Below are 12,725 nucleotides of genomic sequence, written 5' to 3' on the forward strand. Positions count from 1 at the left end.
TGGGAAGGTAGGGTACAACAATTCCAGTCTTAACCATGTCTCGGCTGGATTCTTGGGTATGTGTAATAGGGGACTTCAAAAGTGTCTTGTAAAACGTAAATGTTACCATCTAAAATAGTTCTTTCGGGGGGGATCCCTGGGTGGCGCAGCGGTTTGGCGCCTGCCTTTGGCCCAGGGCGCGATCCTGGAGACCCGGGATCGAATCCCACGTCGGGCTCCCGGTGCATGGAGCCTGCTTCTCCCTCTGCCTGTGTCTCTGCCTCTCTCTGTCTCTCTCTCTGTGACTATCATAAATAAATAAAAATTAAAAAAATAGTTCTTTCATACAATAAATATTTCCTAATAAATATTTCCTAGGTAGTTTGTACATATATACAAGTTCTTTGCTTGATGTACTGGGAGTTCAAACACTCAGTATCACTTGAGCTCCTTGTATATGCTAGGTACCAGTTAGGGCACGATAATGATCAGAGCAGATAAAAAAAATCCCTACTCTTGTGGAGCTTACATTCTAGTAGGGGAGACAGATACAGTAAATCAGTAAATTACATAGTGTTAAAAAGGGGAAAAATGCAAATGGGGAAAAAAAAAGAGGGATAGGACAGTCTAATTTAAAAAAAGGTCGGTCAGAGTGGGCCTCATTGACCAGGTGACATTTGAACAGAGGTTTGAAAAAGCTGAGGAAGTTAGCCATTCAGGTATGTGAGGAAGTGACTGAGTTTGAGGCAAAGAGAACCTGCAGTGGGAAGGTTCCAGGTGTTTCCTGGACCAGCAGAAGGGACCAGTGCCGCTGCAGTGGGGCAAGTGAGAGGGAAGAAAAGGAGGTCAGAGAGATCAGAGGCAGAGAAAGGGACGGATTGCACAGGAACTTCTAGGTATGTTGAAGTCTCTGGCCGCTAGACATCACAATTTAGAAGGTATTAAAAATTGCATTCAAGTAAATAATCCTTTCAAATCTTTCTAAAAATTTGGAAACTTTCAGTACAATTAAGCATGCCATCACATAACTTTTAGTTGCTTAGGATTATCCAGGTTTCTCGATTTAGTTTTTCTGATAGGCTTTTGTCCTTTCCATAACTCCTTCTTAGTTCAATTTCCTGTTCATTATTCACTTTTGCAAAATATCAGCATTTCAATAGAACATTGATAAAGCCAGGAACTCTAAGAGCACTTTTTCATACCATATTGCTTCTTTATTCAGAGAACAGAGGCTTTGTTATTAAACAAAATTTTCACCATAAAAATCAAGATAATCATAAAATTTTGCAGTGAAAAAGTTATTGAAAGTCATCTAATATTTTTCTTTAACTGTAGGTCACAAATTTCTAGTGAGTCCTGAAAAATCAATTATTAAGTTTTGATCAGCATTCTAAAAAGTAAAATGAAATAAAATAGTAGACGTTAACCCATGTAGTAACTGTATCAATCGTTTTAGGAACACGTCTGCATGCATGTATGCACGTGTGCATGCATGCGTATGTATGCACTGAGTTGTGGTCAAGAGGGAAGTATCAAGGAAGAAGGCCTCAGTAGGAGAATCCTAGAAAAACAAATTGGCCAAGGGTGGAAACTCTTATTTTGGCATCCAGGGACATCAGAATGACAGCTGAAAGTAACTTTGGAGGGGAATATCTTGGGTTTCTACTGGTGATTGCAGGGGAAAAGGGAATATAAAACCTGAAACGGTGGTCATGTCTGAGTTGTTTGGGCCCTGCCTCTCTGTGTGAATGAACTGGCTTTCTGGACCATGAAGTTAGTCTAGAATAATCCAGATGCACCTATTTCTGATGGAGCATAATTCCCTCTTAGAGTTTTAGAACATAGTTGTCCTGGGGAAGCTTTTTGATATTTTTTCCTATAGTTAGAATCTTAGAGATAATGGCAAAAGGAGAAGTAGGGAGAACTAAAGAAAGAAGAAAATCACCTTATTTCAAGAAGAAAGCTTTAAGGAAAAAGCAGAATGTTGGCACAGGGGGATTAAAGAGACAAAGCACAATCATAGATAGAGGCTTCTAGTCTTGAATGACAGTTTGTGGCATACACTGAACTTATTGAGAACATTTATAATTCTACTTCTTTTTGCCCTATGTTCAATTGCTTGCCTATGTATAATCAATATTATATAAATCATAGTTTTGGTTTACAGATTTTCAGCAAGTTGATTATTTCTTATTCCATTTGGATATAAGTACTCCTACTCCCAAAGGAATTTAAAAATTCACATAAAAAATAAACCATTTTTATCACTGATAAAAGATTACACATGTCCCCCCTCCATACCAGAATACATATTCAGATGGCTTTGGATGTAGTTCCCAAATGATGGGACATTAGATAGTTTCATTATATAAAACTAAGTGTAACTCCAGAATCATTATAATCCTATATTTTAATTATTTATAACTTTCTTATTCATCCAAATATAATCAGAGAAAAAGTGAGTCACAAATATACACAATAAATTACCTTCTAAAAGCACAATGTAGCCTTGAAAATAGGTTCTACCATTAAATATAAAAATCATATTTTTGAAGAAAATATATATAAATATAGCTGGCATATATTATTATAGCATTCTATTCATTGAATATGAAATGTATCACACCAATTATGCTCCTTAATTCTTACATAAACCCCGAGAATGCCATCACTAGTTCTTCTTTACAAATGATCTAGTAAAGACTCAATAACATGAAATTACTTGCTTAATTAGAAAGTGGCAGAATAAGGGACGCCTGGGTGGCTCAGAGGTTCAGCGCCTGCCTTTGGCTCAGGGTGTGATCCTGAAGTCCTGGGATAGAGTCCCACATCAGGCTCCCTGCATGAAGCCTGCTTCTCCCTCTGCCTGTGTCTTTGCCCCTCTCTGTGTCTCTCATGAATAAATAAATAAAATTAAAAAAAAAAGTGGCAGAACATGACTCAAATTCAGGGGCTCTGACTTCAGGTTCAATGCCCTGTATACTGTATCACAGGTGTCTCATACCATGTATACTTATACAAAAATAGATGATAGAGTATGAATTAGACAGTAAATTATTTGATTCAAGAGAGAATAAATACTGAAAATAGAACCATATTGTTTATTCTAACTATATACCAATGTTAAATCTGTTTGCTTTTAATTTTTAAAAATTTTTTATTTTATTTTTTTTAAGATTTATTTATTCATGAGAGAGAGAGAGAGAGGCAGAGACACTGGCAGAGGGAGAAGCAGGCTCCATGCAGGGAGCCCGACGTGGGACTCGATCCCCGGTCTCCAGGACCACACCCTGGGCTGAAGGCAGCACTAAACCGCTGAGCCACCTGGGCTGCCCTGTTTGCTTTTTAAAATAAAATCATATCCATCAATTCTAACAGGTCTAGAATACATGTCATTTATGTCTCTGATGTTTTAGTAGTTTCTCAAAAAAAAATCACCAAAATTTTTAAGTATATTAAATTAGTTAATTCCTGAAATAGAGACTTGGTCACTTAAGTGGATATATAAAACAGTTCTTACATAAAGTAGTTATATAGTGTCTAGACTGCAGATTAACTCAATCAGGAACACAGTTGTGCCTTGGCAGCTCTGCCCTTTTCTATGCTAGAAATGATGTAGGTGAGGATGATGAGAATATAAATGATCTAATAAAGGGAAAGGAAGAAAAAAAAGTAAGTCCCTGAGAGAAGTAGTAGAGAAAACAAACAGCAAGGCCCGGAGGTAGATACGCTAAAAAGAAACAGAAAAAGTACCCATCTGGCAGTTCTGTCACCATATAGTGTTTTCCAGCCAACCTAGAAATGATTGGTTGCTAGAATTGTTCAGGATAGGTTCTAGAGCCATGCTAGTTCAGACTAGCCTCTTAGTATACATTTGCTTTTGATAACATGGAAATTGATTCCTACTCCAGTCTTCACAATTGAAGTCAATTACTTTTGCCACTGTGAATTATTCTTCCTTACAGCAATGATTCTATGCTAAATAGAAATATTTATGGATATAAAACAAAATATTGTTTTTTTTAATTCAAAACCAACTCTCAGAATCCTAAAATTATATGTTCTTTCCTGTCATAAAATAACTTCACATTTAAGTCCTGAGAGATCAAATCCATATAATCAACATTTCTGTTGACTTCAGATCGCTAAAAGTATTTAATAGTCTTGGGCAATTACCCTTGACTTGAATATGAAATCCAAACTATACTATCTTTTCTCTCATCCCCTGGTTAATGTCAACATAGTATAAATAAATGGTAAGCCTTTGTGATTTTTCAGTTTTACAATGAAGTTTTGGTTGTTTACTCAGCAGATTTACAAAGTGAATAGGAGATGGTACACTTTAGCAACTGGGCAACCTGAAACTTTCACAAAAGGTTGATGAAGTCAAAAGATGTTTAGAATACAAGAAGATAAAAAAAGAAAAATTAAAGGATCAGCATTTTCATTATTCAGTAATGAGATTTTGGATAATATTTGCCTTTATCTTATGACAGAAAATGTCCATGGGAGTAAGCAAATTAATTTCTTAATTAGGCTAAAAAACAATAGTAAAAGTTCACTGAAGAACGAAGGATTAAAAACTCTTAAGATCAAAGTTACAAGTCAAAAAAGCAGAATAGCTTGATGATATAGGGAAAGAACAAATATTTGGATTCTAATATTACTTATGGCCCTGTATGTATAGTAATAATGATAATAGCTTGTGTTATGTTCTTCATAAGCATTACCTCCTTTAATGCTCATAAACACTCTATAAGGTAGCTACTCTCATTATTCTCATTTCACAGACAGGAAAAGCAATGTACACTAATTCAATAAATATATGTTAAGTGCTTATCACGTGCTAGACACCATTCTAGTTACTGGGGATGTAACAGTGAACAAAAACGGACAATGAAGTCCTTATGCAGCTCGCATTCTAGTAGAATAACCTAACATTTATATACCACTATATTCCAGGTCTTTTTCTAAACAATTGTACATAATCAGAAAATGAATTCACCTAATAAACACACATGAGAGATATACGATTATTAATATCCTCATTTTACAAATGGGAAAACTGAAAAAAAAAAAGACGAGAGAAAACTGAAAGACATTGAGAGTAAATCTCCTGCCCAAGGTCACACAGGTTATTAAGAAATGAAACTAGGGATCCCTGGGTGGCTTAGCAGTTTGGGGCCTGCCTTCAGCCCAGGGCGTGATCCTAGAGTCCCGGAATCAAGTCCCATGTCAGGCTCCCTGCATAGAGCCTGCTTCTCCCTCTGCCTGTGTCTCTGCTTCTCTGTCTCTCTGTGTCTCTCATGAGTAAATAAATAAAATCTTAAAATGAAAAAAAGAAATTAAACCAGAATTTAAGCCCATGAAGTTTGATGAACACTCATATAATTTGCCCAATATCACAAGTAGCAAATCCAGGATTTGAATCCAGGTCTTCTGGCTGTATGATCCATACTGTTTTTTAAAAAATATTTACTTATTTTAAAGAGAGTGAGAGCAATTGGGGGAGGTGTAGAGGGAGAGAATCGCAAGCAGACTCCCTGCTGAGCATGGAGTCCCATGAGGGGCTCCATCTCAACACCCATGAGATCACTACCTGAGCTGAAACCAAGAGTCCATGTTCAACCGACTATGCCACTCAGATGACTGTATAATCGATACTATTAACTGCTAAATAACATGGCGCAAGAGAACCTTCTGATATCAATATTAGACAAGGGGCTGCCAATAAGAAATGTTTTTCCATCCATAACAAAGAAGATTTAGCACAGTAGTTCTGTCTCATTATATGACATATTTATGTAAGTCTTCATTTAGCTCTCACCAGGAATCCAAAACTCTTACTAAATGTCCTCAAGAATTTTAGGAGTCAGTGTACAGGGATGACTTCAGACAGAACCATATGAAGTCAGCCTCAGAGAAAATAGGAAATATACCCTCATGAGATTTGTAACTTATTGGTATTTGGTAGCCCCTCAAAGTATACTTCCCAAAATAAAATGGAGTCATTTATAAGCCAAAATTTAGAAAAAGAATGCTCGTACCTTCTATATACTTTCTACATACCATCTACACAAGTTTTACAACAGTCATGTGAAATGCCAGTTTCAAAGAAAAACTAAAATATTCATATAAAAAGGAAACACTTTATTTCACTGATAAGGTCAAGCATGATTCAATGATAATTGGAGACTGACAGGTAGATTAGAAAAAGTGACATTTACCAAAACTTGTTTAGGGCCAGGGAAAAAAGAAGTTCATGAAATATCATTATGTTTCAATCATTCAGACAGTTTCCTTTCTAATGTGTGATGACCTTCACACTTCATTTCCTCAAGCATTCAGATATTTACTGGGCACCAGATGCAAGACTCTTTTCTAGGATCTTTGGTAAGAATTACACAAAACATGTGTTTGCCTCTCAAGATGCTCAGAGTCTGGTGGTAGGAGATAGGGAGGGTAACACAGACAAGAAAAACAAATAAATGCAGTATAGGAGAATAAGTAGTATATTTGTGATAAGTTCTAGGCACTCTGGTGACATAAAACAGGAAGTGACATTATTATTTAGATGGGCCAAAGAAGCCTTCACAGAAGAAAAGATATCTGAGCTGCATTTTGAAGACTGTTTGAGGTGAAAATGGGGTGACCAACTTTGAAAACATAAGTCTCTTTATCCTAACCATAATACCAACTAAACACGCCTATTTTGAATATGTGAAAGTGGGTAAGGGTTAGGGCTTCTCATGAGGACCTCCCTCTTTCTAGTCCTTCAGGGTAGCATTAGTGGCAAGGATGGTTTCCAAGTTTGAGGTGCTCCTTGCTCCTGTATTCTGTTCTACTATTCTAACCCATGTTCTGGCTTTGTGATAAATTTATACAAGGCATTTGTAGTAATGTTAGAAGAACATTTCCAAACATTTGAGAGAAGAGAGAAGTATTTCTTCTACTGTAACTCCCTTGGAATTCTAGATGAACATTGCCTAGTAATGTCCCATATCGTTACGAAATCAAAAGCATCTTAAGATTTTGTGAGCATAAACATACAGCAAGATCTAAAACTTTTATGTAAGTTTCAGGTACCAATGCCCCCAACTACACAATATTTATTAAAAGTGTGTGCATTTAGCTGCCTTATTCATTTATTCATCATTAATTTCTTTATTCGGTATTCATTTACTCATCATTCATTTCCTCCTTACACCACAGTGTGATGAGAATAATAATTACCTATGCATGGAAAACGGAGGTATTTCCTTAATCACAAGTAAATCTAGTTCCTACTTGTTCCTCTTTGTTCTTTTTCTTTACTGGCTAAACTTCATGTATTCACTTCAACACACATGGCAGTGAAGACTCTGATTAGCACATTTTGTTTAACTGAGTCATATATTGGTTAGATATAAATGGTGATACATTTTAGTGCTGCTTGATATCATGCTGACATACAATGGAGAATTCAACAGTTTTCACAGGTAGTTTGACTCAACTGTCCAGTTAACTTATTAATTGTAGGCACCTTAATTATTTTTCATCATATATAAAGGCAGAAGATTTGCAACAAAGTCATTTAAAGTTGCTAAAAACCAAAGACCAAAGGCAGTAGAGAAGGATGAGGATTCTGTCAAAGCATTAAAAACCGCCCGATCTTTAATAGCGTATTGGAAAAAAAAAAGCCTATGGAGAATCTTCCTGTATACAGATCCAGGTCAAACATCACCTAGACTGGGCATAAGTGAACTGCTGCCTGAAAGTAGATCTCTGTGTTGCTCGGTACATTCGGTGAACTGTTTCAGACCATGTGCCAAGTGGCAAACTTGAAAACCAAACTAGGCAAATCATCATCAGCTGATTCTCATCTCAGGCACTCTATGTTAAAATGTTAAAAAAGGCGTCTGGAAGTAACAGTTTGTCGGTCTTGTTGATTTGAAACTTCATAACAGGAAATAACAATACAGATTAAACATGTTTCCTCCCTAAAATTCAGTTCAAGCTGATTCCACCTAATGATTCCATTGTGCATTATGTATACTCCCACAATAAGGTGAGAAGCTCAAGTCTAACAAGACAGGGGACTATTCCCCAGGGAAAACAGTCTCGGAGGTAAATCTGTAGTGTCATACAGAAACTCTCCAATAAATACAAGCAGTTATAAAGAGAGGCAAATCAATATGTGTTCTACGTTAAGGGAGTAGAATATTCTGTAATACTTCTAGAACGCTGCGTTATAAATTGGATTCTTTGGCTTGGCAATCCCAGCCATTCAAACCCTTAACAGAATAGTGTTTCAAATCCCAACTGCCTTTCCCATACTTGACAACAAATTGTGAAAAGATATTTGAGGAGGAGCCACAGTCTTGATGCATGATTTATAGACTAAAAAAGTATCCAATTTTATTTAAGACTAAAAAAGTATCCAAATTTATTTAAAATTTGGCAACACTATCCAAAAAGCTTTTCTGAAAATATTTATAGTCTAGTCACTATCAGCATTTGGACACAGAAAAACTGTGGTATAGAATATCTGAGTTCCTTAATTTTCTGTTACGCATTTATTTTTTTTATGTCTGTGATTATCTGGCACTGATTTAACATCCAGAAAAAAGCTGTTGCTTCATGATTCATGTTATTAGCTCCTAATTTCATTTCAAATAATACTGTGTTTCACATTATGAAGGCAACGTCTTACAGGTTCTCTGGTGAGGCAATAATAAAAACTTCATATATTAAAAAATCTTATATTGTGTCTGAACAAATACTAAAAGATACTTTTCAAGGACAGTGACCTTAAAAATGTAATTGTTACACAGTTTGTCACAATTCAACGTAACTGCAATTTTAAGACAATATAAAAATGTTCTATTTTAAAATTCATTTTTTAAATGGATTCATTTTTATTCTCAACTTCAGATTACAGATAAGGATTGGGTGACAAAGGGTACACTTTCTGCCTTCTATAGCCACATAGGAAGTGCATGCAGTAGAAGTATCCCATTCTGGAGTAAATAACATAGTCATCACAGGAGGTGAACAGCTCCTCAGCAACCATCTAAGACACAGTCTGCTCCAGTCTTTGCAGAGCTAGAGCTCACCTCCTTATTCTTAGATTGGAACCGTACCTCCATCTTTAGTTTTATCTCAACTTTACTCCCAATCTCACTGTGTTGCTCTGATCCCGTGCTCACCTGGGGTTTGTCAAACCATCAAGTCTCCTCTGCTTCACTGCCTTGTGGTTGAACTTTTGACCTGAATGACCAGAGGGAAATGCCCTCCATAACTGAGGGTCCTCTTTGTCTCTGCATATTACATCCCTCCTTTTAACACAGCTTTTTTGTGAGGGAGAAAGATCATATTTTGTATCCCATGATGGGATGCATTAAGAAAAATGTATAACAACACTGGAAACTAAATAATCCTTTGAGAATCTATTATCAACATGTATTTCTTACTATAATGATCAGTGACTATAAGAAAATTCTTCCAATTATATGCTTTCTATAATATTCTCTGTATGTGCCTATTTTAAAAATTTATGGCGGGGATCCCAGGGTGGCTCATCAGTTTAGCACCTGCCTTTGGCCCAGGGCATAATTCTGGAGTCCCAGGATCGAGTCTCATGTCAGGCTCCCTGCGTGGGGCCTGCTTCTCTCTCTGCCTGTGTCTCTGCCTCTTCGTCTCTGTCTCTCATGAATAAATAAATAATCTTTAAAAAAATTTATAGCAATGAAGCAATTATTGACTGTCAACAGTAGTGTAACAGGGATGAAAAACTTTTCTGGCACCTACATTAGGCATTTCTCATGGTTTAATTTTTGTCATGTTTTTAGATATTAGATCTAACGCATGCCAATTGTTTTATACAGTAACTTTCTCTCAAGTATTTTTGAAAAATCTACCTATTCATCTCTAAAACATAAAACCTGTTAGTTTAGAGCCCATTTCATATGTGGGAAAGTATAAGGAAGATAAAAGGCTACAAGTAGTAGGATCTGTTGAAGCCAAAATAAACTGAATTTAAAACCTTTTTGCATTTATGTATATTGAATAATTATTTACAAAAATTTATGTGAAGGGGCAATGAATACATTCTTGTGAAAAGGTAATCTATTGAAAGTGTTTAACAAAGAGAACTGATTGTTAGCTTAATAGAATTAATAGGCCATTCAACTATTCTTTTTTAAACAATTTAAACAAATATTAGCACCATCCAAGTACGGTGCTAAGCAGAAGTAGTAGATAGTATCATTTATTAATTAACTGACCATTAGGTAAATCTCAATTATTATTTGAATTGATAAGGTAGAAAAGCTAAGGAAACAAATCAAGTAATGCTATGTAACTAAAAATAAAGATATAATAATAGACTAGGATGTATTTAGAACATGTACACAAAGCTAAAAGCATTTAAGATATCAGCACCAAAGCAAAACAAAGACAGCTTAAGTGCTCCTGTTTTGACCGTAACTGCCACACTTTCAGATCATGGGACATTAATTTTAAAAATTGTAAGACTATCACATTCTAACACATAATTTTGGAAAAGTACAGCATTCAACAGGAGAATAAAGCCAGTGGGGAAAATAAGGAAATAAATAACTTTGGTTATCATATACACACACAAACACATTAGAGCCACAAACTGACTTATAAAAGAGTAGACCAACAAAAATATAATAAATTAAAAATAAAATTGTTCTTTAGAACATCCAATGAGACTTTGAAGTCCTCATCTTACTGGCTCCCTGAGCAACATTCTACATAATTGACTACTTTTTCAATCTGAAAGCACTATTTTCTCTTGACTGTTTTTATGTCACATTCTTATAATTTTCCTCCTTTTTTCTGGTGCCTCCTCATCAACCTTCTTAGCTGACTTCACCTCTTCTATCAAGTTTCTTTTTTCCCCCCAAAGATTCCATTTACTTATTTATTTGAGGAAGAGAGAGAAAAAGAGAGAGAGCTTGCACATGCATGAGCCAGCCAAAGAAGGAGCAAGAGAGGGAGGGAGAGAGACAAGCAGACTCCACATAGAGCCTCACGTGGGGCTCCATGTCAGGACTTTGATCATGACCTTAGCCAAAACCAAGAGCTGGATGCTCAACCAACTGAGCCACCTAGGCGCCCCTTTTCTATCAAATTTCTACCTTTAACATCTTCAACGCATCCTTAGGGTTCAGTCCTGGGCTCCCTTCTCTCATATTTCCCCTAGATGATCAATTCCATTTCCACTTTTAAAAGCCATATACAGTCACTCAAATAGATTACTGAGTACAGATCTCTTATTTGTTTCAGAGCTGATAACTGTCTACTTGACATCAACTACTAGAATATCTCAGATCTCTCAAACTAGTCTTGCTGTCCCACAGAAATTTCATCTTCCCTCTCTTAATAAATGACTTCATCAGCCAAATACTTGCTCAAACCAAAAATCAGAACATCCTTTATTATTCCTTCCTTTATAGTGTTTGCCTCTGCTCATTCAATCATCATAAAATTCAATTGATTCTACCTCTAAAACAGATCTCCTATCTATTTCTCTTAGTTCTATTCCATGTCATTTTCACTCTTGCCCTCAAGATATTATTCATAAAGCAGTCAGGATTATCTTTTAAAAATATGTTGGCTTATGTCCCTACCCTCCTAAAAATCTTTCAATGTCTTTTCACTGCAATTATCATACAAACATATAGCATGACCTTGAAGGGTCTTGCATGCCTCTCCAACTTTATCACAAGCCACACTCCCCATTGATCACCAGGCTGAAGCCACACTGGTTTGTTCCTTAAACAGACCAAACATTTTCTGCCTCATGGTCTTCTGTAGTGGCTGACTTCTCTTAAGACTTAGCCTAAAAGACTTTTCCTAGCTATCCAATCCAAGGTAAGTGGCCATATTAATTCTCCCACATGGTACCCTTTTCTTTTCTTTTTAAATAATTTTATTCTAAAGCTATATTTGCATATGTATTTGCTTATACTTAATTCTCTCCCGAGCCCTACTCAACTGAATCCTTTATTAGAACAAAGATCATGTCTGTTTTATTCACTGCTGCGCATTCTCTCCCTACCCAGTGCCTAATACTTAGGAGATTGTAATCTTGTTGAGTTAGTGTAATAAAATAAAATAGAATTTTGCTGTGAGTTTCCAGTTTTGAACATGCTTAAAATCAAGTTCCTCATTTTAAGTAGTATAATATCAAACATCCAGAGGAAGGATTTCCTGAGTTTTAAAGCCTATAATGGAAGTTTTATTTCAACAAACTTGTGATTACAGAGTCAGTCAATTTACTCCCTATCCAAAGAATGTCTATATCAGAGATGCGTTTTGTCCATACATAATTGAACTGAGCTTTTTACAAGTTATTTAAAATGTTGGGACATATTACCTCAGGTTGTACCAGTTGTCACTGGTCTTGAAAGGTCAATTTTAGTGAATGGGGTAGAACCTGCAGTAGAACAGGGAAGCAGCCTGCCACTGAGTAAAGGCCAGGTGGAAAGGTCCAATGTGCTGCACAATGACCCAAAAGTCTACGGGCAAATGTGAGCATTCTGAATTTCTGAAAGGATACCAGTGATATTAAAGAGAAAAAGGGGTATGTGTTATGGGGATCAGGAAAGAAATAAATCCTTTGCACAAATAACTTTTTCAACTTATAAGAATCTCCTCTGCATTTCCTTCAGAACACTCTTGCTCAAACTGTCAGACCCTCATTCCAAACAAAGGCCCAGTGAAATTCCAAGGTG

The 12,725-nt window shown here is 36.1% G+C and overlaps 1 protein-coding gene across 16 annotated transcripts in view; it reads right to left on the minus strand.

Annotated features, from left to right (window-relative positions):
• RIMS2 (regulating synaptic membrane exocytosis 2) overlaps positions 1 to 12,725 on the minus strand; it is a 588,301-nt gene that overhangs the window by 33,337 nt on the left and 542,239 nt on the right. The gene's annotated exons all lie outside the window — the stretch shown is intronic.

This window comes from Vulpes lagopus, chromosome 9 (genome assembly GCF_018345385.1).
Source record: "Vulpes lagopus strain Blue_001 chromosome 9, ASM1834538v1, whole genome shotgun sequence".
NCBI lineage: Eukaryota > Metazoa > Chordata > Mammalia > Carnivora > Canidae > Vulpes > Vulpes lagopus.